Raw genomic sequence first — 25,477 nt, forward strand, 5'->3', positions numbered from 1 at the left:
ATGAACAGCGGTCAAAGACCTTGTAACAAAAAAGTGTGAAATTTTCTTCACAGTGTGAGTGAAGGTAAGGAAAGGTGGCTGACTGCTGTTCTAGAGGAAAAATAATGGTTGCCAGTGTTCACAGAACCAGATAGCAGAAGGAGGAGGAGAGGATGTTTAGTTAGGTTAGACCAGGAAAAGGATTTGGATCAAACAAGCTCTAAGTATGCTTCCTCAACCACAATGTACAAAATACCACACATGAGCTTGGTGTCATGCCAACATTTCCAACACACATGATCAGCTTTCCAGTTGAGCCCAGCAATGGGTGGGCAAAAAGGACATCCAAGATGTCTTTAGCATGAAAGTATCCACAGAGGAAATGACCAAGATGGAGTTCCAAAGACTTCAAACAACACACAGACATTTTTCCAATTAAAGAAGAAAAATAAGTTTTAAAAACCTTCAATGTCAATTTAAGAAGTACACAAAATGTTAAAAGAAGAAAATAAATATTAGTCTTAATTCCACCCCATTCATCGGAGAGCTTCTTTGCATTTTTTGAATATATACTACATATCTGTGTCTCTAGCTCTGTATCATTTCCCTTTGAATCTATTTTGTTGTATCCGTTTTTACAAAACTGGATGTGATCTGAAATCCTATAGTAGTTATTATATCATGGACACATTTCTATGCCACCGAATATTCTTTTTCCAAATAATTTATAATCGTTACCTCTATGTATCATACTTAATTTCCTTCTGTTGGATGTGGAACCTATTTCAAATTTTTCATATTATGAATATTGCCTCCCTAAACTTCCTTAAGGGTTAAATCTTTGCACATATTAATGATTCTTTCCTTAGCATAAATCCAGGCATTGGAATTGTTAGATTAAAGGGTAGGAACATTTTAAAAGCTTATAATATGTTTTGCCAAATTGCCTTCCGATAAGAGTGTTTTCATTTATACTGTCATGGCAGTACATGAGAGAGCGTTTGGTAAAATCATCACATTTTTTGGAGAATAGAACAAGTCTCCCAGAACCTAAATTTTGACTCTGGGCTTTGAAATAATGTGACCCGGGGCTTGACTGTAGGCTGCTCCATTTACTGGCCATGAGACGTCAGGCAAATCACTTAAACTCACTAAACCTCAGTGTCTCCGTTGTATTGGGGTAATGCCTAATTAAAGTTTCTGATAGGATTAAACTAAGCAAGGTATATAAAAATGCTTAGCACAGCATCTACTACATGATAAACACTAAAGAAACAGTAAATGGTATTCCTTAGAATTTTTTTTCTTAGGGTTTCATATTGAAAGCTACCAAGAATAGCACATGGAAGGAGGCACCAAAGAGAAGGAATTCAGGTACAGGAGATACTAAAGAAAAGCATCAGGGCCCCCACAAAACTGGCACATAAATGTGAGTCAGAAAAAAACCTTCTGAACAAGAAAACTAATGGAATCTAAAATCGTGTCCTAGTGGTGTATGTTAGCAGCATAGCTGCATGAGGCTGTAACACAAACACAGCTAGCACTTTCTACTAATGGACCGGGAGGAAATGAAAGCACCATGGGAAGTTTCACCCTTTTGCTACGAGGCCCAGCTGCTCTGCAGGCCCCTTACAAGGAGATAATGACAAGTTTGGGGAAGATTGCAAAAGGAAGATTTTTAAGCCTGAGATGTGTAAGCCGTCATAGTGGGTTCATAACACCACTCAAGCAATAGCAGGAACAGGGACCTCAAAAAGAAGGAGGAAGGCAGAATGGAAGGAGGGAGGGAAGGCGGGGAGAAGGGAATAACCAAAGTGTACAGACCAAATGAATGGGTCCCATCGTACTGGCCCTAATAGATTTCACAACGTGGGAAAGTAGCTCCACAGAGGTACAAACTGGGAGTGGGCAGTTGAGAACTCCTCGCATACTTGAATGAAGACATTCAATGAGGGGTGAAGAATGAAACTGGGAAGTAAAATAATGGAAAAGGAATTTGAGTTAATATGGAAGGGGAGGAAGGGTATCTGGAACATCTCAAGGAGAACCAAGGTTTGCAGGGTATTGCTAGTGCTTCTCTGCCAAATACAGGGTCTCAGAGGAAAGTTCCTTCTCATGATCCTGCAGAACTCAGGGCAAACACTAGCAAACCACCCACAGCTGTCATGCAGGGGAGGTGATAAGAAGGGTTACTGTTGGACTGTTTTTCCACTTCTTGTTGATGTGGCTTGATTTCACCAAAATAGGAAGGGACAAGGTAGAGATAGGGGTAATCCTTAGGACAGGAGAAGAGTAGGAACGGGGATGTGGGTAAGGGAAGCAACCAGTCCCCATCATGGCTATTCCAAAGGGAGACCCAGAGATGCATGAGATGGGCCCTGCTTTCACAGGTTTCAAATTCAGTTAGGAAGATGAAATCCCTTAATGTGAAAATGTAAACACGTATGATAAATGGCCAGGTAAGAACGGCAGATGTGGTGGGGTGTTGGCTGTGGATGCGTGTAGCTGGGGAAGCTTTCTGGCATAGGCCTGAATGGGATCTGGATAATGATAAGGAGAGAGGGGGTTCTAGATTGGGGACTTGGCAGGATCTAGGCAGCTGAAGCAGGAATGAGAAGTCATGTTGGCTGGAGACATGAACCACCATGGACAGGACAGTAAAATGGGAAAAGCTTGGGCTTTGGGGCCAAGAGGACTTGATCCTCCCACTTGCTAGGAGTCCTAGGACCTTAATTTTCTCATTTCTAAAATAAGGATTGTTGAAAGGATGAAACAAATAATATGAACAAAGCACTAACACAGTTACTGGAGCATCATAAGTGCTTAGAGAGTGATAGAAAATTTTATATTACTACTTCTGGAAATAAAATCATAGCATGGGAAGTAGAGGATAAAAGAATGAGGACATAAAAAAACAAGTTGAAGATTTCCAGAAATGAAAATGTTCATATCAGAAAGGTACAACGTAAGGGTTGATAAAAATTAAAGAGGGAATGGATCTAAGCAGGGCTACCTAAGGTGTGGTCCATGGATCAGTATCCCCAGCATCACCCTGGGAGCTGGTAAGATTTACAGACATTTGGTTCTACCCCAGAACTACTTAATCAGCATTTCTGGGGGTGGAGCTCAGCAATCTACATGTTAAGAATATCCCCAACCTTAAAGTTTGAAAAAAAGTTTCCCCCCTCCTGGGCTGGAGGAATTGGAAACATTTTCTTGGCCAAGAAATTGGCTCAAAGTAGATACACCTGCATCCAGTTAGCTTTGGCCTTCAAGTTAATCTTTTCACAAGTGCATGAAGGTTATTAATTTAAAAAGAGAAACTTAGAGATTCTGCATGGAGAGTAAAACGATAGAAAGGGATTAAGATTGATGACAGTCAAAGAATATGTGTATAGTAAGTGGGATAAGGTTATGTCAGTTCAATTATGTTTTGTTGGTAATAAAGTCATAAAATATCATTAGATTTTTAGGGCTTTGAGGATTTTGGAATTGTGAATGATTCATTTAAGCCACAAAATAAGCCTATGTGGTAGGTACTCTTGTCATTCCCTTTGTGTAGATGAGAAAAGTAAGGATTGGGGAGGTTTTCAAGATTACATGCTAATATGTGGCAGAGTCAGGATTTGAACCCAGGTGGTGAGACTCCAGAATCCATGCTTTTAGCTGCTAGATTATGCTGCTCCCCCTACCCCCACCATAATTGATATAACCACTCCCTTACTATTGGACACACAGGTTGTTTCTAGCATTTCATTTTCATAAATAAACACTGTGAAGAACATCCTCAGGTATAAGACTCTAACCATATTACTGATAATTTCTTTAGGCTAGAGTCCCAGAAACTGAAAACCTTGGTCAAGGGCCACAAACAATTTTAAGACAGTTGGTTTCCAGATAACGTGTTATGAGGGTAGCCATTTCATTCCACTCTACCCACATTATCTTTAAAGTCTTTTTTTTTTTTTTAATTTTTATTTATTTATGATAGTCACAGAGAGAGAGAGAGAGAGAGAGGCAGAGACACAGGCAGAGGGAGAAGCAGGCTCCATGCACCAGGAGCCTGATGTGGGATTCGATCCCGGGTCTCCAGGATCGCGCCCTGGGCCAAAGGCAGGCGCCAAACCGCTGCGCCACCCAGGGATCCCTATCTTTAAAGTCTTAGTATTCTTAATAAACAAACTAGTAAAAAATAAAAAATAAAAAATAAACTAGTATACCATTTTTAAAAATTCTTATTTCTTTCATTCGAGTAAAGTTAAAACATTTGTATACGTTCACCAACCACAGCCAAAGGCAGACGCTCAACCACTGAGCCACCCAGGTGCCCCTTGCCCACTTTTTGGAAACCACATTTTTAACGTTCTTCCTATTAAATTCTATGTGCTCTTTAGATACTGACACTTTTAACCTTTTGGCATATTTGGTACAATTTGTTTTAGTTTATTTTCCTTTTAATTTAGTTATGACTTTTATACATAGTATTTTAAATGTTTATGTAATAAAATCTATCAATATTTTCCTTCATGATTCTCTGTTACTTTCACCCTTAAAAAGAATTTCCTCATTCCCCTAAAAAATCCTCTGCTTTCCCCCCAGAAAGAAACTTTCCAAACTTCAAGTTTAACTTGAAGTTACAATTTGATGGAGTATATTTACAGTAAGGAGTTCATTTCTTCAGAAAGCTAAAAGAGCTACGTGTGTTCACTTTTGCTATTAGATATCCTTTGGGTTCCATGAAACCTGCATAAGATCGAGAGACAGCCAGATAGTGGCAAGAGTCGAGGGCTAGAAATAAATGCACTCAGGAGCATAAATTCACTCTCTCATCTCTAGTCCTGTTTTCACGGTTTTCTCATTTGTAAGATGGAGATGATGATACCCATCTTGCTCATCTCCCTTATTTATCTCTCCTGAGATGTTCTGAGGATCATATAAGTTGATATGAGGAAAGTGCTTTTATCTCCACTGCTATAGCTGTCTACATATGGAGATTCATTCATTCATTCAGCTCCTCCAATGTACTAGGCACCCAGCCGGACTCTGGGGTTTCAACACTGAATACGACTTTCTGTCTGTGTTGGATGAGGTCGAACAATGTGTACCAGATTTTTAAAGTCTTTTATTTTTTTTTTTAAGATTTTATTTACTTATTCATAGACACAGAGAGAGAGAGGCAGAGACACAGGCAGAGGGAGAAGCAGGCTCCACACAGGGAGCCCGATCCCGGGTCTCCAGGATCACACCTCAGGCTGCAGGCAGCGCCAGACCGCTGCGCCACCAGGGCTGCCCTTAAAGTCTTTTAACAACCGAGTGGGCAAAATGAGGTGGGTGAAGTGGGTGAAAGGGGTCAAAAGGTACAAACTTCCAGTTATAAAATAAGTCATGGGGATGTAATGAATAGCATGGTGACTGTAGTGTGTATTTAGAAGTTGCTAAGAGAGTAGATCTTAGTTCTCATCACAAGAAAAAAAAATGTAACTCTTTATGGTGCTGGATGTTAACTAGACTTATTGTGATCATTCTGCAATAGATAGAAATATCAAATCATTATGTTATATACCTGAAACCAATAAAATGTATGTCAATTATAACTTAATAAAAAACCCTGATGACGTATGTAATATTAATAATCCCAGTTTATAGATAAGCAAACTGGAGCACAGAGATGTTAAATAACTCACCCGAGGTCACACAACTAGGAAACTGTAGAGCTGGGACACAGGCCTGGGCAGTGTAACTCCAAAGCCCAGACTTTTAACCACGAGGCTGTGCTGCCCCTCAAAAGATGAGGGTGAAAACCAGATAATTGTAGGGTGAAATTTTGTTTAAAATATTTTTGGTTTTAAGAAGACAGAAAGAGAAGGCCATGGCCTCCTCAGTACCTTTATCTCTTGATCTTTCCATTGACAAACAGCACAAAAGGGCCCCCTTGGGTAGGGTCTTGGGGTGTAGGAAGGAGGAGCTAGGATCCTGACCTGAAGGAGCGCGTGATCTGATGGACTAGGGGTCTGAAGCTGTGGCAGAGAGCCTTGGTCTGATGGTTCTGCTCTCACTGGCTCTCTCTGAACAGGTGGCACATCCCCTCCTCTCTCTACCCACCCTCTTCCACAAGGACTACCAGACTGGAGATCTGGGTATCAAGGCTAGCCTGTCTGAGTGTGCGGTGCTAACTTAATGCCTGACATGCAGCTGGAGCCCAACCAATGCTTGTTGGACTACAAGTAAAGGCTTATGTCAAATTATAGAATCTTTAGAAGGACTAAATGGAGGATATGATGGTATTTTTCAACCATTAACTTCTATTAAGAGGAAAAAAACCAACTTTTTTTCCTAAGGACAAACAGCTTGTTGGGGGTGGAAGGAAATAGTAACAGTATTTTTGATCCTGCTTCTCTCTTTCTACTTGAAAAACAGCAAATAAATAAGAAACATGCTTGTTAGGAACTCCACCAACAAAAAACATGGGAGAAAGAAGTCAAATCACTTCATTTTCTTACTGTTAGTGATTTTGCTCGTATGTATGTGAAAGACTTGTTGAAAGAATAGCTAAAATTAGTTTTCTCCCTGCAGGTGTCACATTACCTTTGCCCCCATCGTACTGATAAGCGTTCCCAGAGAGTGGAGGAAAACAGGTTTCCACCCCAGTTCCCAGGGAAAAAAATCAATTATAGATGAGAAACACATAAAAGCCAATTAATTCAGGTTACTTAACCTAAGAAATCTTCATTCTTCCTGTTATATCAGTGTAAGGAAAGATCTCCAACATAGGCTGAGCCAAAGGATGCGGACCAGTTAAGCAGCCACCATATGCCCGGCATTGTGTTCAGCGCTCTCCATATACAGTTCATTTAAACTTCACAACCACCCTTGGAAGGAGACATTACCTCAGTTTTGCAGATATCCAAAGGAATATCCACCAGTAAAAACCGAGCTTCAGAGAGGTAAGATATCTCACCCAAAGTCACAGAGACGGAAAGTCCACTTTTATCCAAACTCTAGACTGTCTAGGGCAGAGGCGGACCTTATTTTTCCCCATTTTACACTTTCCCCCCTCACTCATTGGCTCTGCCTAATTATAATGTCTGTTCATTTCTGTGGCTTCAAGTAATTACACAGTTGTTCAAGCAACTGAATCCAACATTCAGTCAGCATTTCCTAGGGTCCACATTTGGGGGAAACGGACACAAAGTTCCCAGCACTTTTCAGCACACACTACCACACACATCTGGATTATTTTCCATCTTATGAACGGATGATGTGGTTACCAAAACTACACTGCGCTATAAAATAGGGACCACCTCAACCCTCCGCTCCTCACTAGCTTTAGTAGAGGCACCCCAGCCTGTGCATAGTGAATTGTGAGAGGGAATTTGAGAAAAAAGGAGAAAAAATTTCATCAGACGAGTGTCAGGTAAGAGTAAAAGCAAAACAACCAGGCATGAGTGAGTGTTGTATGTGCCACTTCATGACAGTGGCAAATGGATGAAGTCTAATGGTCACTCACCTTGAACTCAAAGGCTCCCAGAGATGAGAGAGACAGAGATAATTGCTTTTGTTTGTTATGGATCAACTAAGCCTTCCTGCTACTATTTTATGTTGTAACACAGAAGTTGTCTTCTCCATTACAAAGACAGTTTTTTTTTTTTTTTTTTCCAGGTTCCCATCATTAAGTCCTCTGGACAGAAGCACTTCCTAGACACCAGATCCCTAGGCCTTGCTTGATACCTGGCTTCCTTTCGTTTATCCTAAAATCACTTAGATGACAGAACCCAAAAATGACAGACCAGAGTCCCACTCCCCACAAGTAATGAGTGAGTTTTGTAGCGTGTACCTTGCAGACACCTCAAGCTTTGGTTCCTTTTCTCCATGGCCACTGCCACGGCCATCAGGGTTCAGGATATCATTGCCATCTGAAGGGTTGTAATTTCTGTAAGTGGTTTCTCGGTTCCAAACTTACCCCCCTTTAACTCAGCATCCATATGCAGCCAGAATGACTATGGTCTAGTCAAAATGCTCATTAAGTCACTTTACTTAAAACCTTATAGTGGCTTCCTTTGCATTAGGATAAATTAAGAAAAAAAAAAAGTCAGTAAGAAATAGATGCATAATCTGTGCTGGGTACTACATGACTTAACCTCAGTTGTTGCAGGAACCCAATAAGGGAGGTACAACCACCAAGGCCCCACAGCTAGAAAGTGGCAGAGCCATGACTCAAACTTGGATCTGTATGCCTTCACAGTGCATATTTTAAAACCATCAAGCTATCCATGTGATGGCATGCAGATTCTTTGTGATCTGGCCTGCTTACCATGCCAGCCTCACGTCTTCATGAGCTTCTTTTCCCTGCTTGTGCTTCAGCTCTTTGAGCTGCTTTGTGTGTCCTGGACCTTGACATGCTGTTTCACACGTTTGTTTTGTACACAAATCCCTTCTTCTACAATGCCCTCTTCCCTTCATTTGTCTTGTGGAATGTCTCATCTTTCAAGATTCATCTCAAGTGTTAACTCCTCCATGAATCTTTCCTCAACCCCTCCTCTCCTTGGTAGAATTGACCACTCTGCTCTCTGTGTATCACTGTACCCTAACTAAGCTGTTATTAAGGCAACCACAACACTTTCCTATCCTTATATGGATAAGTATGAGTCCCTCCCTCTTAGACTTCTATGAATTTCTTAAATGCTGGGACCATGTCTTACTAATCCATTTTATCCATAGTATCTAGCACAGTGCTGGGCATATAGAAATATTGTTGAACGAATGGAAATATTTGTTTGCACATGAAGTATGTTGCTTGGACAGAACACCTCATGCCAATACATTGTGAGATTTATATTACTTTTACTTAGAGCATCAATTTGTAATTTTTTTCTTTCCTAAAGGACTGAATGTGAAATTCCGAAGAGGTACATGCAGCTTTAGAGTAACTAAATGTTTTGACATTCTATCAACTAGAGCAGTGGGTAGGAGTGGCGAGAAGATACTGTAGTCTGCCTGCCACACTTCTTTTCACCTAAGAAAGTCCTGAGAAAGTGATAACAATGAGTCATCACTGTGCAAGCCAAATTTGGTATGGTAGTTACATACGTATCTACCTTAGCAATGGGAACGTGGATGATTCATATTTGAGCCACAATGCACATATTGTATTATGCACAGTAAAATGAACTGACAAGAATGAAATTAAACATTTAATTTAAAAGCAAGAATAACAGCAATGGAAAACCATGACCAACTCAAGACAACACAGATACTGTGATAGCAAGTATCGCAATCAATCCTTTCCCCAAATTCCAGAAATGTCAATTCTACATGTGTATACGTGCCGTATGCAAACACTACATGGCAGCCAGACTTCTTGATTACTAGCAGCCAAATGCAATCTCTGGCTGATACATTCTGGTCCTATCTCAAAACCATCTATATCTTCAATATTTCCACCTACTCTTGAATCTCAGCTCAAGGAAAACCTCCTTGCGAAAGCCTGCCTTTGTCTGGCAGTATAGTCTGTATACACCCTCAAAGAACTTTCTTTCCTCTAGGGAGCTTATTTTAGTTTGTAATTAAATATTCAATACTTACATTTTTTTTTTTTTTTACTAACAGTTGCCTCCCTAAAGCATCTATGAGCTCCAGAAGATTAGAGATCTTCCTTGTCTTATTCACCATATTCCCCCCTGTGACTAACACATAGCCAGGCACTCTACAAACATGCATGCATGAATGAATGAATGAATGAATGAATGATTCCTTCACTTCTTACTCATTGCCATGTTTTCTTAAGAATTATACCTGATTCCTTATGAGACTCAAGCTGGTACTCAATTTATTCCTCCTCATTGTTTCCCCACCCTCCCACAAGGATCAGTCTTTATTTTCTAACCTACTCCCCTCCTAACCTCCATTCAAAAAGACTTCTTACAAGTGGCAGCTTCTAACCAACCTGAACTTTCTGACATGTGTGGGATCCAGGTCTAGGTCATGCACCATGAAAAAAAAAGAACAAAATAAAAGAAATGTAGTGACTTAGAGTACCTATTCATTAATTAATTCATTTATTTTTAAAGATTTATTTATTTATTTTAGAGAGAGAGAGAGAGAGGGTGGGGGTTGCAGGGGGAGAGAGAGAGGGAGAGAGAATCTTAAGCAGACTCTGCACTGCACACAGAGCCCAACAAGGGGCTCTATCCCAGTACCCTGAGATCACGACTTGAGTTGAAACCAAGAGTCGGATGCTTAACCAACTGTGCCACCCAGGCGCCCCCTACTAGGTTATTTTAAACATTCTACATAACTCTTATAAAACCTATTAGCTCATAACAAATAATTTAAAAATACTTCTATTTTATCATATAGATAAAAATGAGGTTTCTTGCTGATTTTTTTTTTCCATTTCTCAATATATTTTGGCCTGGAATAGTAAAACCCTTGGAACTGAAATGACTGTGCTGATTGTTAGCAAGAAGTTAAGCCACATGTGTGATATTTTAGCATAATTACCTGGAGATTATTCCTAAATGACAGGGCCTTGTGTTCCAGGATTCTTCTCCACTCAAGAATCTTGGCCTGTTCCTCCCTTTCTACTTCTCTTCCTCTCTAACCTTCTTCTACATCCTCCTCCCCTGTTGTCTGCCACAAAGCTATATCCCTGAGCCCCTTCACAACTATAGATCATCCATCTTTTGAGGTTCTTACAGAGGAAGCATCCTTTGCCTGTCACTCTGCAGGTCCTGGGTGGAGAAGGTGAATGAAAAGGTGTAATTGGCGAAGTTCTAGTTTCAGGAATAGGAACTAGTGAGGTGTTAATTCCTGGAAATCTAGTACTTTTAGGAAATACCCTTCATTAATTCTCCTCAGTTCCAGACTCTACTTACATCACACTTGGAGAGTCTAGTTTAAGGAAAAGAACATAGCATAGCACTCAGCATAGACTCTTCCCTAATGCTGGGAGGGTTCAGGAAAGTTGAATGAAGTGTCCCTCTCTGTCGTGGGCTCCCTATCCCAAGGGCCACCCCAGGGAAAGACTTTGAAGACAGCCGGGTGGCGCCAGTGGGGAACACTGGAGACTATGGGATGTGGGCAGTGGCAGTGATGTCACTTTCTTCTGGTACTTTCATTAGGCAGGAGGTGGGATAAAGAATCAAAAGGAGGGCAGCCTGGGTGGCTCAGTGGTTTAAGTGTCTGCCTTCAGCCCAGGGCATGATTGATCCTGGAGTCCTGGGATCAAGTCCCATGTCAGGCTCCTTGTAGGGAGACTCTGCCTCTGTGTGTGTGTGTGTGTGTGTGTGTGTGTGTGTGTGTCTATCATGAATAAATAAATGCAATTTTTAAAAAAAGAATCAAAAGGAGGGGACAGAGCAAGAGTAAGAAAGGACGTGAGCAAAAAAAAGATATACATAGACAAATGCTAGTATAGACATTGTAGAGGATAAACTTTTGCACTATTTGATTTAAAAAAACCATAGGCACGTGTTACCTGTTGAAATGACATTTTTAAAAATAATAAAAGACCCCACGGGTCTGGAGCCCCGAGCTCCTCCCAGGCCTGCCGCCAAGCCCGGTGCCGCCGCCGCGGTGACCTCGAGGCGCCTGCGGGCCGGGAGCCCGGGAGCCCGGGAGCCCGGGAGCCCGGAGCTCGGGGCTGGCCGCGGGGCCTCGGGCGCACGTGCGGCGGACTCACTAGAAAGCACGGCGGGGAGGGAGCCCCGCGGCCCGGGTCGCCCCCGCGGGCCCGCCCCCCCCCCCCCCGGGTGGCAGATGCTGCCCCCGCCGCCCCGCCGCGACCTCGGTCCTACCTGCCGCCCCGGCCGGGCTCCCGGGCCCGCCGCGGAGGTGCACGAGGCTGCGCTGCCCGCCCAGCTCGCGACGCCGGCGGGGCCCCAAGGTCGCGGCGTCGGGGAGGCGCGGCGGTCAGTCCGGCAGCCCCCGCAGCCCCTCGGAGCTCCGCCCCCGCCCGCCCCCCGCCCCTGCGGAGCGCGGAGCCCCCCGGCCGCCCGCCCTGCGACCTCGGAGCCCCGGGCCGGGTGGAGCCGCGCGATGCCGGGTGGAGCCGCGCGATGCGGCAGGTGTCCCGGGACCGCGGGGGGTCCCCGGACCCCGCTCCTGCAGCCGGGGAGCGCCCCCCGCCCTCCCCCATCCTCCTCCCTGGAACAGGAGAGCGCTCTTAGGACAACTCCACCAACCTGCTCTGTGCCCGGAGTGGGAAACTTTTTTTTTTTTTTTTTTTTTTGGGTAAAAAGCCCTACAAGAAATCCAAAAGCCCGTGCCCAAGCTCTTACTCATTCTGCAAGACCAAGTCCAGCGCTGCCGGCGCCCGGAGACCTTCTGGGGCTGGAGAACGGCTCCCTGCGGGCGTCTGTCCGCGTCCCCGCGCCCGCGGCTCGCGAGCTCCCGGCCGGAGGCAGGCACCTGCCGCGCTCGTTTCCTGTACCCGCCACCCTGCCCTCGGGACGCGGGACCCAGGCCTTGCTCATTCCAGTCCCCAGCCCCTGGCAGGGCGCCCGCCACCTAGCAGGCGCTCGAATATATATATATATATATATTTTTTTTTTTTTTGAATAAGGGGAAAATTAATTTTCTTTTGTAGAAAACCGGGTTTTTTTTTTTTTTTGTCCTCAAGCAACACGTACTCCTTTGGGTGGACAGGTTGCTAATCTCTATGAAGAACCACAAAAACGATCCCTTTGATGCAGTAATTTCATTCTTGGGGATATTTCCAGGACAAAATATTCATGTGCAGATGTTCATAGCAAAATAATAATAATAATAATAATAAATTAATATAATAATTAATAATAGAATAATATAATAATTATTATTATTTACGTAAAATAATGCTAGTAAAGAAAAAAACGGTAAAAGCAAACAAAGCCAAACTGTCAATGGGAAATTGGTTAAATAAATTATGGGAGGATAACTTAATGAGAGTATTACACAATACTCAAAATGAAAGACATCGAGGCAGGAGTGCCTGACAATGTTTTTAGAACAAGAGGGAGTATTTATCCTTAAAATTAAAAAAAAAAAAAAAGGAAAATATGAAGTAATGCAAGGGTTTGCAAAGTAACATTAAGCCAAAAGAGTAAAAAGTTGCATAGTTATTAAGCTTAACAACTTCCAGATCTGTAAAACGGAAATAACACTTACCTTGAGAGATTCTTAGTCTTAAACGTAATTAAATATTTCGGAAAAGCGCCTGATACGTCGTGGATACTCAGCAAAAAGTTTCCATTTTCTTGCTTCACAGGAGCACCGACTCACATCTGCAGACTCTCGGATACATCCTCATCATAGCCCAGCTCTGCCCACGGATTTACTTCCCCTCAAATGCAGCATAAGGGGAGCTGAACAAATGTTCAAGCACCAGGATAAAGCGAAGAAGAGAATCTAGTTAATAAGAATAGATGCCAGTCCTCCCGCAGACGCGAATGCCCGGCAATACAGGCTCCCGGCGGGGGATTTGGCTCGGTGGCAGTACTTGCCAAAATGCCTTAAAGATTGTGGTTGGCTTCTGAGCACAACCTAGTCAGCGCCCAAGACTGAATTAATCCCCCCCCCCAACTGAATGACACTGCAGCCCGAGGCTGAATGAATACTCTTCAATGATCAACTTGTACCTGGGCATAATGTTCAAATGTCTTTAATTAAGAAAGTGTCACTCTGAAGAGCTATTATTACATTTTAAGATGAAGAAACTGAAGCTTACAGCAGTTAGGTGACAGAAGCATGACCTGGAATGTGATTAGTTTGACCACAGCCAAGGTGTTTGACCACTTTGCCGGGGAGTCTAAGTGTGTGCACCCTCCCCCCCAGGTGCAGTAGATGGTCTTGAGTGGTATACGGTTGATGACGTTAGGAAACAGTGGATCACGTGGTGAGAACTGGAAAGTTCTCTTAATTCTATGGATTATGTCTAGGAAGAACTATCATTTTTGTGATTCTTTGTCTTTACACCCCTCTAACACTTGCTAATCTGTTTTTTAACAAAGAGAAAGCTTGCCTCGGGCTCAGTCAGCGCCTTTGCTAGGCAACAGTTCCTAAGTAGAATTTAATATCATCACTTTCTCTTCCTTCTGATATTATTCTTTACTCTGTTAATTTCTAACTGATACAGGTTTTCCACTTAGAAGGTGCTGTAGTTTTCATTTAAGGTAAATCTATATATATAAGAAAATTGGGTAACTTCAAGGAAAGATATTAAAGAATGAGGAAGACCACTGATATTTGGACATGGTAGAAATGGCAAAATGAAGGTGGTACACGAAGGCCTGACATTTGGGAAATACCGCCTCACACTCCGTATGACCAGTGGTTGGATGGGATGGTGGGGCAGGTTTCAGTTCAAAATGAACAGGAATTGGGACACCTGGGTGGCTCAGCAGTTGAGCGTCTGCCTTCGGCCCAGAGCGTGATCCTAGGGTCCTGGGATCGAGTTCCGCATCGGGCTCCCTGCATGGAGCCTGCTTCTCCCGCTGCCTGTGTCTCTGCCTCTCTGTGTGTGTCTCTCATGAATAAATAAAATCTTTTAAAAAATGAATAGGAGCCTTCTGACCATCAGAACTGTGTGGGAAGATTTGAAAGGGCTCCCATGGGGGTGTTCACCACATTCGCGTCCCTCTAGGGGTTGAAGAAGAGGTTTGATGCAAGCTTGTCACTGGTGGTGGCTTGCGAACTCAAACACTAGATAGGCTACATGAGCTTTGAAGCTGCCTCCAACCAGGAGAATCTGAGATTCTTGACAGCAGAGCTTCTGAGGGACCTGACCACTGGAGACACTGCATTTTGAGGTAAGTTACATTAATTCCCCTTGAGGACAAATCCCAAAGAAGGGTTCCAAGTAAGCTTTGAGCAACAGCACTCTCAAGGTAATTGCTTTGAAAGAGATACATTTTGGGGGATTTGAAAATGTTTGTTTACAATTCAATTATTTGCTCTTTAATTAGACTTTCTTCTGGTGTAGTGTGTATTCATAACCAACTCCAATGGCCAGGTGGACAAGGCTGCTCTTCCTTCTTTCAAATATCAGCATCTCCAAGCCTCAGGCTTGCGTGGTCTCCAAAGGGACTGCACCTGCTGTTCATTTTAACCCATTTTGGCAAATATAAAAATGCATGTGTGGTGGAAAAGGTACACAGCAGTTAAAAAGTTACCTAGGTGTAGGAAATTTATTTTGCAACTGCATGGGCTAAAAATTCATGATGTACAGGTTCATGATGTGACTCCCTTAAAGCTCCAGAATATTTGGCACATGTAATAATTTAGAGGTCACTGGGGTCTATGGCCTCCAAGGGCAGATTCACCTCAGGATCTTATATGACAGGTAAGCTAGAAGGAAAAGAGCAGTCAGATGGAATGAGTAACTGCCTACAACTGCATTTGGGGAAGGTCATTCAACAGACAGCTCTTTAGGTTAGAGACTTCTTTCCTAAAGCATCCCTGAAAGGCCTCTCTTTCCCTCACACTCCAAACCCAATCCATCTGCAAGTCATGCTGGCTTTAATTTCAAAATACAGCCAGAATCAAACCTCTTTTCTCCACCTCCAGCACTACCAGTTTCATCCAAGCCAGCATCTCTTAGAAAACCTAATATTTCCTGCATCGACCCTTGCCTCTCTGCAATCTATTCTTCCCATAGCAACTGGAATGATACATTTGAAACAACTTGGATGATGTCATTTCTTTGTTTAAAACCCTGTCTGTAATGGCTTCCTATCTCACTAGACTAAAATCCAGTCAAATTCATGGCCCATAAAGTCCAGCATCATCTGGCTGTGTCTCTGATCTCATCTCCTATAATCCTTCTTGGCTCCCATACACACTGGTTTCCTTGTTGGGCTTTCCATGTGCTCAGAAGACCCTGCCTCAGAGACTTCCATTTACTTTTCCCAGTTCCCAGTCTGGAACACTCTTTTTGCTCTCTGTTCAAGTGTTACCTTTTCAGAGATGCATTCCTCTGGGATTCCTATCCCCCCCAAGCATAGCCTCTCTTTCACCCCACATCATCACTATTTCTTTATCCTGCTTTACCTTTTATTAAGGGTGTTGGAAAATTTATTTATGGCTTGAGAGCAATAAAGTTGGGAGGGGAGACAATGGGGGTCAGAGAAGTTAGAGCAAATCACCGCACAGAAAATAACTTAAAAATAAACATATAATACTCTCTTTACAAACACACAGAAATCCAGCTGCCATGAATTTCTTTCCTATTATGCTGAGTGAAGTAAGTCAATCATAGAAGGACAAACAGTGTATGTTCTCATTCATTTGGGGAATATGAATAATAGTGAAAGGGAATATAGGGGAAGGGAGAAGAAATGTGTGGGAAATATCAGAAAGGGAGACAAAACATAAAGACTCCTAACTCGGGGAAACGAACTAGGGGTGGTGGAAGGGGAGGAGGGTGGGGGGTGGGGGTGAATGGGTGACGGGCACTGAGGGGGGCACTTGACAGGATGAGCACTGGGTGTTATTCTGTATGTTGGTAAATTGAACACCAATAAAAAATTAATTTATTAAAATATAAATAAAATTTTCTTTCCTTTTTTTTTTAATTTTACTTATCTAGTCACGAGAGACAGAGAGAGAGAGAGAGAGAGACAGACAGACAGACAGACACAGGCAGAGGGTGAAGCAGGCTCCATTGCAGGGAGCCCGATGATGATGATGATGATGATGATGATGGGACTTGATCCTGGGACTCCAGGATCACACCCTGGGTCAAAGGCAGGTGCTAAACAGCTGAGCCACCGAGGGATTCCCCCTGCCATGAATTTCTTATTGGCTGTTTTTCCTTCTGGGTCACTAGTTGCCTGTCTCATTGCTCGAGGGTGTTCTCACACTCTCATCCCTAGCCCATGTCCTCTTTTTACCCTGATCCTTCTTAAAATGAGCTAAGAAACTCAGATGGGGCCTAATCATTTTTTTTGTTTTAATTAACAAATTTTATTGAAGCAGAACACATATTTAGAAATATGTACAACTTGATCAGCACTTGTACCTTATGTACAACTTGATCAGCACTTGTACCTTTTTCTATTCTGTAAAACCCCTAGAAAGTAATCATTGTCCTGACTTATAACACCATAATTTATATTTATATTAATGGAATTATTCAGTAAATACTATTTTATATCTAATCTTTTTCACTCAATAACTTGTGAGATTCAAGTATATTGTGCAGGAGTTTGTACTTTTTCATTGCTGTAGAATATTCTCCTGCATGGTTGTATCACAATCTCTTGATCCATTTCACTTGATGGGTATTTGAGTTGCTTCCGATTTTGAGCTATTATGAATAATGCTGCCATGAATGTTTTTTGGTGTACATGTGCTTGCATTTCTGTTGGGCAATATATCAGAGAATTATCGGGTTAATAAAATAAATAAGAACTCTCATTTATTACTGGTAGAAATAAAAATTAGTATGACCACTTCAGAAAGTTCTTTGGCAATATCTGCCAGTGCTAAACACATGCATGCCTTTTATATTCTAGATTCTTTGTCAATTATCGATATTAAAAACGTCTTTTCCAATTCTGTGGTTTGCCTTTTCACTCTCTTAACAGTGCCTTTTCATGAACAGTTCTTATTTTTAATGTAGTCTTCTTTATGGTTAGTGTGTTTGCTCCTGCTGAGGAAAGCTCTGCTTATACCAGGTTATGAATATATTCTCCAATGTTGTCTTCTGGAACCCTTATTTTCCTTGTACTTTAAGATCTATGATCTTCCTAGAATTGATTTTTCTATGATCAACTTTCATTTTTTTCCAATGAATATCCAACTGACTTGGCACCATTATTGAAAAGATCAACATTTCCCTCCTGTTCTTTATGTTATCTTTGTCATAAAATACCCAACTATGTGTGGGTCTGTTTCTGGACACTCTATTGTGTCCCATTATGTATTTTCCTATTCTTTTGCCAAGATACCAAACTGTCTTTTTTTTTTTTTATTGTGGCTTTATAGTAAATTTTGAAATCTGGGACAGTAAGTTCTCTAACTTCATTCTTCTCTAAGATCATGTGAGCTGCTATTGGCCGTTTGCATTTCCATATACAGTTTTAGAACCTGCTTGCCAACGAACACATGCACACACACCCCTCTAGATTTTTTACTGAAATTACATTGAATTTATAGATCAATTTTGGAGAAAATTGACATCTCATAGACTTGCAATCTACACACATGACATATTCTCCAACTTATTTAACTCTTCTTTAATTTCTCGCACTAATAACTTGTAGTTGTCTGTGTATAAGTCTTGCACGTATTTTCTTAGATTAATTCATAGGTACCTGATGCTTTTACAAAAGGATTTATTTATTTATTTATTTATTTATTTATTTTTGAGAGAGAGAGAGAGAGAGAGCGCCAGTGGGCAGAGGGGCAGAAGGAGAGAGAGAAAATCCTCTAGCAGACTCCCGCTAAGCCTGGAGCCCTATGTGGGGCTTGATCCCAGGACCCTGAGATCATGACCTGAATCAAAAGCAAGAGTTGGCTGCCTAACCTACTGAGCCACCTGGGCACCTCTTGATGTTTTTTTTTTTTTTTTTTTTTTTTTTAATCCCTGGGTGGCTCAGCGGTTTAGCGCCTGCCGTTGGCCCAGGGCATGGTCCTGGAGTCCCGATACAGTTGTATTTGGCAACACTTTAAAATTTCATTCTTAATTGTTGCAGATACCTTGCTATATTTCTCTTCTTAGGATACATCAGCATCTCATCACCTGACATATTTATGTGTTATTGTCTATCTCTCCTACAAAATGTAAACTCTGAGAATAGAGATTTTGTTCACTTTGATCACTGATTTATTTTCAGTGCCTCAAACAATTCCTGGAGTATAATAAGTGCCATGAATATTCGTTGAGTCGACTTATATTGAACTGAAATCTTGCAATTCATACTTTGTTCCTCTAGAACAATACAGAATAAGTGTCCTTCTTGTACATGCTGGCTCTTCAATTATTCCCTTCTCAAAACCAAGTGCTTCATTTCCTTTAGCTATTCCTCAAAGGCAGGTTTTACAGACTCTCTCATCATATTGTCTTCTTTCCTCATTGTGAGCTCTGGTTTACCAACGTTCTCTTTCAATCTGGGCTCCCAGGCTCATATGGCTGATGCCTATTGTGAATTTAGAATATTATTTAGCTGGGAAGCCTGGGTAGCTGAGTTGGCTCATTTTTTATTTATTTTATTTTATTTTATTTTTTTGCTCTGTCACAATAGTGATGACCAAAATAAGATTGTGGTCAAACAATATCACCAGCCTGTATTTTTGAAATAAAGTTCCATTATTTTAACATCAGTGCAGAACTTTTGCCAGAGGTAGTTGTACCATGAAGCTAATAAAGTTTAAATGTCAGGACCCTTCATTTGTATGGGTTCTGTGAATCAGCACACTTAGGTTTTTTCCATATCTTTGCTACATAAATAATGTTGCACTGACAACAGTGAGGGTGTAGATACCTTTTGAGATAGCAATTTCATTTTCTTTAGATACATATCCAGAAATGGAATTACTGGATTACATGGTAGTTCTATTTTTAATATTTTGAGGAAACTCCATTCTGTTTTCCATAGTGGGTGCACTTGGGAAGTGCCCTTTTCTCTATATCCTCACCAATGGTTCTTACACCTCCTGTCTTTTTGGTACTAGCCATTTTAATAAGTGGGAGGTGGTATCTCATTGTGGGTTTGAAATGTATTTCCCTGAGGATTAGTGATATTGAGCACCTTTTCATATCCCTGTTGGCTATCTGCATATATTTTTTGAAAAAATTCAGGTCTATTCAGTTCATCTTAACTGACATTGTGTTGTATAGCTGAAACTAATATAATGATATATGTCCATTATACCTCAGTAGAGAGAAAGAGAACAGCTAGAGAAAACCAACTCCTCACATACAAGGGGTCCTCAATAAGATCAACAGCTGATAGAATTCTTAGAAACTATAGAGGTCAGAAGGCAGAGGATTGACATACTCAAGTACAGAAAGAAAATTGTCAACCAAGAATTTTATATTCAGCAAAATTATACTTCAAAGCCAAAGGAGAAATTATGGTTTTCCCAGATAACAAAAAATGAGAGAGCTGCCCTACAAGAAATATTAAGTGTATGTTGTGATGAGCACCGGGTGTTGTAAATATGTTGAATCACTAAATTCTACACCTGAAACTCATATTAAACTATGTCAACTAACTAGAATTTAAATAAAAACTTGAAAAAAATACTAAGTATAATCCTTTAAGTTCAGCTGAAAGAATGCTAGACAGTAACTCAAATCCACATGAAGAAATAAAAAGCACAAGTAAAGGTAATACAGATAAATTTTAAAAAATAATAATTACAGATAAAGAGAGGATATAAGTGTATTTTTTGTTTGTAACTTTTTTCTCCTATCTAATCTGTAAACAAATGCATAAATCAATTATAATGTTGTGTTCTGAACTTATATGTCTAAAGATGTAAGAGGAGGAAGAGAAGGATCTATACTGGAGTAAAGGTTTTTACACTATTGAAATTAAGTTGTATTAATCTGAATTAGATTGTTTTAAGACGTTAATTGCAATCTCCAGAACAATCATTAAGAAAATAAAAAATATATATAGTAAAAGAAGCAAAAAGGTAATTAAGATGGTAGGCTAGAAAACATCATTTTCATCCAAAAGAAGGCAGTAACGGAGGAATAGAGGAATGAAGAGACCTAAGATACACATAAAACAGCAAAAATGCAGGCATAATTCCTATCTTTGCAGTAATTTAATTAACTGTAAAGGGATTAAACATTTCAGTCAAAAGGCAGAAATTGACAAAAAGGATAAAAATATCTATATGGTGTGATAAACTTTTTTTCTGGTTTTTTTAAATTATTATTTGAGTGTAGTTGACTCACAATGTTACATTAGTTTCAGGTGTACAACTTAGTGATTTGACAATTTATATATTGTGCTATGTTCACCACAAAATGGTAATTTGTCCTGTTATATTGCTATTATAATATCATTGACTGTATTCCTTATGCTCTTTTATTTCCATGACTTGCTCCTTCTATAACAGAAGGCCTATTTCTCCCTCTCCCTCATTTTAACCAACCCCTCACATCCCTCCTCTCTGGCAACCATCAGTTTGTTGACAAGAGTCATACTTTAGATTTGGAGATACAAGTAGGTTAAAATAAATAATGGAAAAAAGATATACCATGTAAATAGAATCCAAAAGAGAACTGGAGCAGCTCTGTTACTATTAGACAAAGTACACCTTAAGACAAAAATTATTACTAGGGATAAAGTAGTACTATTTTTTTTTTAGTGATAAAAGGTTTAATCCATCAGAAAGACATAAGAATTATAAGCATACATGTACATACCAAGACAGCTGCAAGATCCATGAAGAAAAAAATTAAAAGAATGAAAGGACAGAGCACCTGGGTGGCTCAGTGGTTGAGCGTCTGCCTTTGGCTCAGGTTGTGATCCCAGGGTCCTGGGATCTAGTCTGATTCGAGCTCCCTGCAGAGAGCATGTTTCTCCCTCTGCCTATGTCTCTCTTTCTCTCTCTGTGTCTTTCTGTGTCTTTCATGAACAAATAAAATACAAAAAAAATGAATGAATGGACAAATATAGATTCAACAATAGAACAACTAGGAGGAAAATCAACAAGGAATAGAAATCTTGAACAATAGTATAAACCAATTAGACCTAAACAGACATCTGTAGAGCATTCTACCCTAAAATAGCAGAATGCATATTCTTTTAAGAACACACAGAACATTCTTCAGGATAGAATATGCTACAATGGGGACCTGGGTGGCTCAGTCAGTTAAGCATCTGCCTTTGGCTCAGGTCATGATCTTGGGGTCCTGAGATCAAGCCCCGCATCAGGCTCCCTGCTGCAGTGAGTCTGCTTCTCCTTCTTCCTCTCCCTCTGTGATCTCTCTCACTGTCGCTCTCTCTCAAATAAATAAAATTTTTTCTCTTTTTAAGATTTATTTATTTATTTATTCATGAGAGACACACACAGAGAGAGAAAGAGGCAGAGACACAGGCAGAGGGAGAAACAGGCTCCTGAAGGGAGCCCTATGTGGGACTTGATCCCAGGTCTCCAGGATCATGCCCTGGGCCAAAGATGGCACTAAACCACGGTGCCACCCGGGCTGCCCTAAATAAATAAAATCAAAAAAATATATATATGCTATAGACTGAATGTTTATGTCTCCTCCAAATTCATCTGTTGCAACCTAAACTCCAATGTGATAGTATTTGGAAATGGGGCTTTTGACAGGTGATTAGGGCTCTGACCTTATAAATGGGTTTAGTGTCCTCATGAAAGAGGCCCAGAGAGCTCCCTTGCCTCCTTCCCCCTATGTGATGACACAGAAAAAAGAAAAGTGGGTCTATAAAAAGAAAGTGGGGGGGATCCCTGGGTGGCGCAGCGGTTTGGCGCCTGCCTTTGGCCCAGGGCGTGATCCTGGAGACCCGGGATCGAATCCCACGTCGGGCTCCCGGTGCATGGAGCCTGCTTCTCCCTCTGCCTGTGTGTGCCTCTGCCTCTCTCTCTCTCTCTCTCTCTCTCTCTCTGTGTGTGACTATCATAAATAAATAAAAATTTAAAAAAAAAAAAAAAAAAGAAAGTGGGTCCTCACTAGCATTTAATCTACTAGAGCCTTGATCTTGGACTTACCAGCCTCCAGAACTGTAAGAATAAGTTTCTGTTATTTATATGTCACTAAGTTTATGGCATTTTGTTAGAACAGCCTGCATAGACTAAGATAGACCATATGTAAAGACATAAAATAAGCCTCAATTAATTTAAAAGGTTTGGAATAATATCAAATATGTTTTCTGGACACAATGGAATGAAATTAGAAATTAATTACGTGAAGAAATTTGAGAATTTACAACTGTGTGGAAATTAAACAGTCTTAAATAACAAATATGTCAAAGGAGAAATTACAAGGTATATTAGAAATTTTTTGAGATGAACAACATACCAAACATATAGAATGCAGGTAAAGCAGTGCTTAGAGGGAAATTTATAGCTATAAACATCTATATAGAAAAGAAAGAAAGATCTTAAATCAATAATCTAGCCTTCCATCATAAGAAACAAACAGAAAAAGACAGGAAAACTAAACATATAACAAGCAGAAGGAAGGAAAAAAGGACTAGAGTAGAAACATGTGAAACATGTGAAATAGAGAATAGAGAACTAATAAAATCAATTAAACAAAAAATTGATTCTTTGAAAAGATCAATGAAATTAACAAATCTTTAGCTAGATTAAATAGAAAAGAAAGAAAACACAGATTACTAAAGTAAGGAATGTAAGAGGTAGCATAACTACCAACTTTACAGAAATAAAAAGCAGTATAAGAGAATATTATGAAAAATTATATGTCAACAATTATGAAATCTAGATTAAATGTATATTACTAGAAAGACAAAAACTAAAGAATGACTCAGGAAGACATAGGAAATTAGAATAGACCCATAATAAGTAAAGAGATTGAGCTAGAAATCAAAAAAATTCCTACAGGGAAAGGTCTGGGCCCAAATGGCTTCACAGATTAAATATACCAAACATTTAAAGAAGAATTAATATAAATTCTTCACAGACTCTTCCAAACATACAGGAGGAGGAAACACTTTTCAACTCGTTATATGAAGCTACTATTACTCTAATACCAAAAGCATTCAAAGACATCACAGGAAAACTATAGATCAATATCCCTTATGAATATAGAAACATAATCTTCAACAAAATACTAGCAAACCAATCCAGCAACATATACAAAGGATTATATACCATGAACAGTTGGATTTATCCTAGTCATATAAGATAGGTTTAGCATCCGAAAATTATTATAACTGTATTATTAAAATAAACAACAAATACTACATGCTCAACAGATGCAGAAAAAGCATTTGACAAAATCCAACACCCTTTCATTAAGATAGAAACACTGAACAAACTAGGAATAGAAGAGAATTCCTCAACCTGATACCCAAGAGAATTGAAAACATATGTATATATGGTATATAAGCATATACCCAAGAGAATTGAAAACATGTCCACCAAAAACTTATATACAAGTACTCATAACAGCATTAATCTAATAGCCAAAAGTAGAAACAACTCCAGTATGGATAAATGACATATGGTATCTCCAATTAATGGAGTTTATTTGGCATAAAAAGGAGTTCAGTTCTGATAACTTTCTACAACATTGAAATCATGATACTAAGCGAAAAGAGCCAGGCCAAACGGCCATTCAGTTGTAGAATTCAACTTATATGAAACATCCAGGATAGGCAAATCTGTAAGCTAGAAGGTAAATTAATAGTTTCCAGGGGCTAGGTGGAAGAAAGGAATGAGGAGTGTCTATTAATAGATATGGAGATTCTATTAGGGGAGATAAAAATCTTCTGGAACTAGACAATGGTGATCAGTGCACAACTCTGTTACTATACTAAATACCACTAATTATACAATTTTAAAAAGGTGAACTTTATGGCATGTGACTTGTATCTTAATAAAGTTACTAAAAATAAGACAAAATGAAAAATCTGAAGATATCAATAAAAATAGAATAGAAAAATAGTACAATAAATAAATAAATGGAGAGTGATGCCATCTTATGCATAGAAAGATTTAATATTATTACCAGGGTATATTACCAAGGTATATTATTTGTTCCCAAATTATCATATAAATTTAGAGTAATCTCAATGAAAATTAATTGCTATTTTTAAAAAGTAATCCTTTTCTAGATGATTCTAAAGTTCATTCGAAAACGTAAATACACAGGAATAACCAACAAAATTTTGAAATAGGAAAGATATCAAGGAATTATTTTCTTCCAGTAGAATAAAAATTGTTATGAAGTTAATAATTAGAGAATGTAAAACTCAATCCAAGACTATGGATTTAGTTTGTGATAAATGACAACTGCTCATCTATTTTAGAAAAATAAAATCACACTTCACAACATACACAAAACAAAATTCCATACAGTTTACTTTAATTTAAAAAATTATTAGAATAAAAATAAGAGTATTTTAATAATCATAGGAGAGTAAGACCCTCCTAAGGTAGATGAAAACACAGGTGCCAAAAGAGACAGATGGATCTGACTATATAGGAAAATTAAAAATTTCTATATAACAGAAGCATTAAAGACAAAGAGACAGGAAATATTTGCAATATATACATATCAGACAATGTTATTTTGGTAATATTTAGAGGACTTCTGCAAATCAATAAGCAAAATATGAATAACTTAATAGAATAATGGGTGAGGTATGTGAACAGGCAATCACAGATGAAAGAAACACAAGTAGCTAATAATATGAAAAGATAGCCTCTTTAGCAGTTGTGAAAATATAAACTAAGGTGATATGGTATTTTTGACCACCAGATTGACCAGAAGAGTTTTATAGTACCCATGGTCTCCAACAATGGGAGGAATGAATATTTTCATACATGTTTGCTGAATGAACATTAT

The 25,477-nt window shown here is 39.8% G+C and overlaps 1 protein-coding gene across 8 annotated transcripts in view; it reads right to left on the bottom strand.

The window, feature by feature from the left end:
* CASR (calcium sensing receptor) overlaps nt 1-25,477 on the bottom strand; it is a 91,948-nt gene that overhangs the window by 62,662 nt on the left and 3,809 nt on the right. For 2 of the 8 annotated variants that reach the window (XM_072812261.1, XM_072812264.1), the window contains exon 3: nt 13,126-13,322. The exons of 2 other annotated variants lie outside the window; for them this stretch is intronic. The gene's annotated coding sequence lies outside the window, so the exon portion shown is untranslated. Of the gene's footprint in view, nt 1-11,774; nt 11,868-12,257; nt 12,424-13,125; nt 13,638-13,684; nt 16,293-25,477 lie in introns of those variants that run through there. 4 more of the 8 variants (XM_072812263.1, XM_072812262.1, XM_072812267.1 and 1 more) reach the window with 4 other exon arrangements.

This window comes from Canis lupus, chromosome 35, assembly GCF_048164855.1.
Source record: "Canis lupus baileyi chromosome 35, mCanLup2.hap1, whole genome shotgun sequence".
Lineage (NCBI taxonomy): Eukaryota > Metazoa > Chordata > Mammalia > Carnivora > Canidae > Canis > Canis lupus.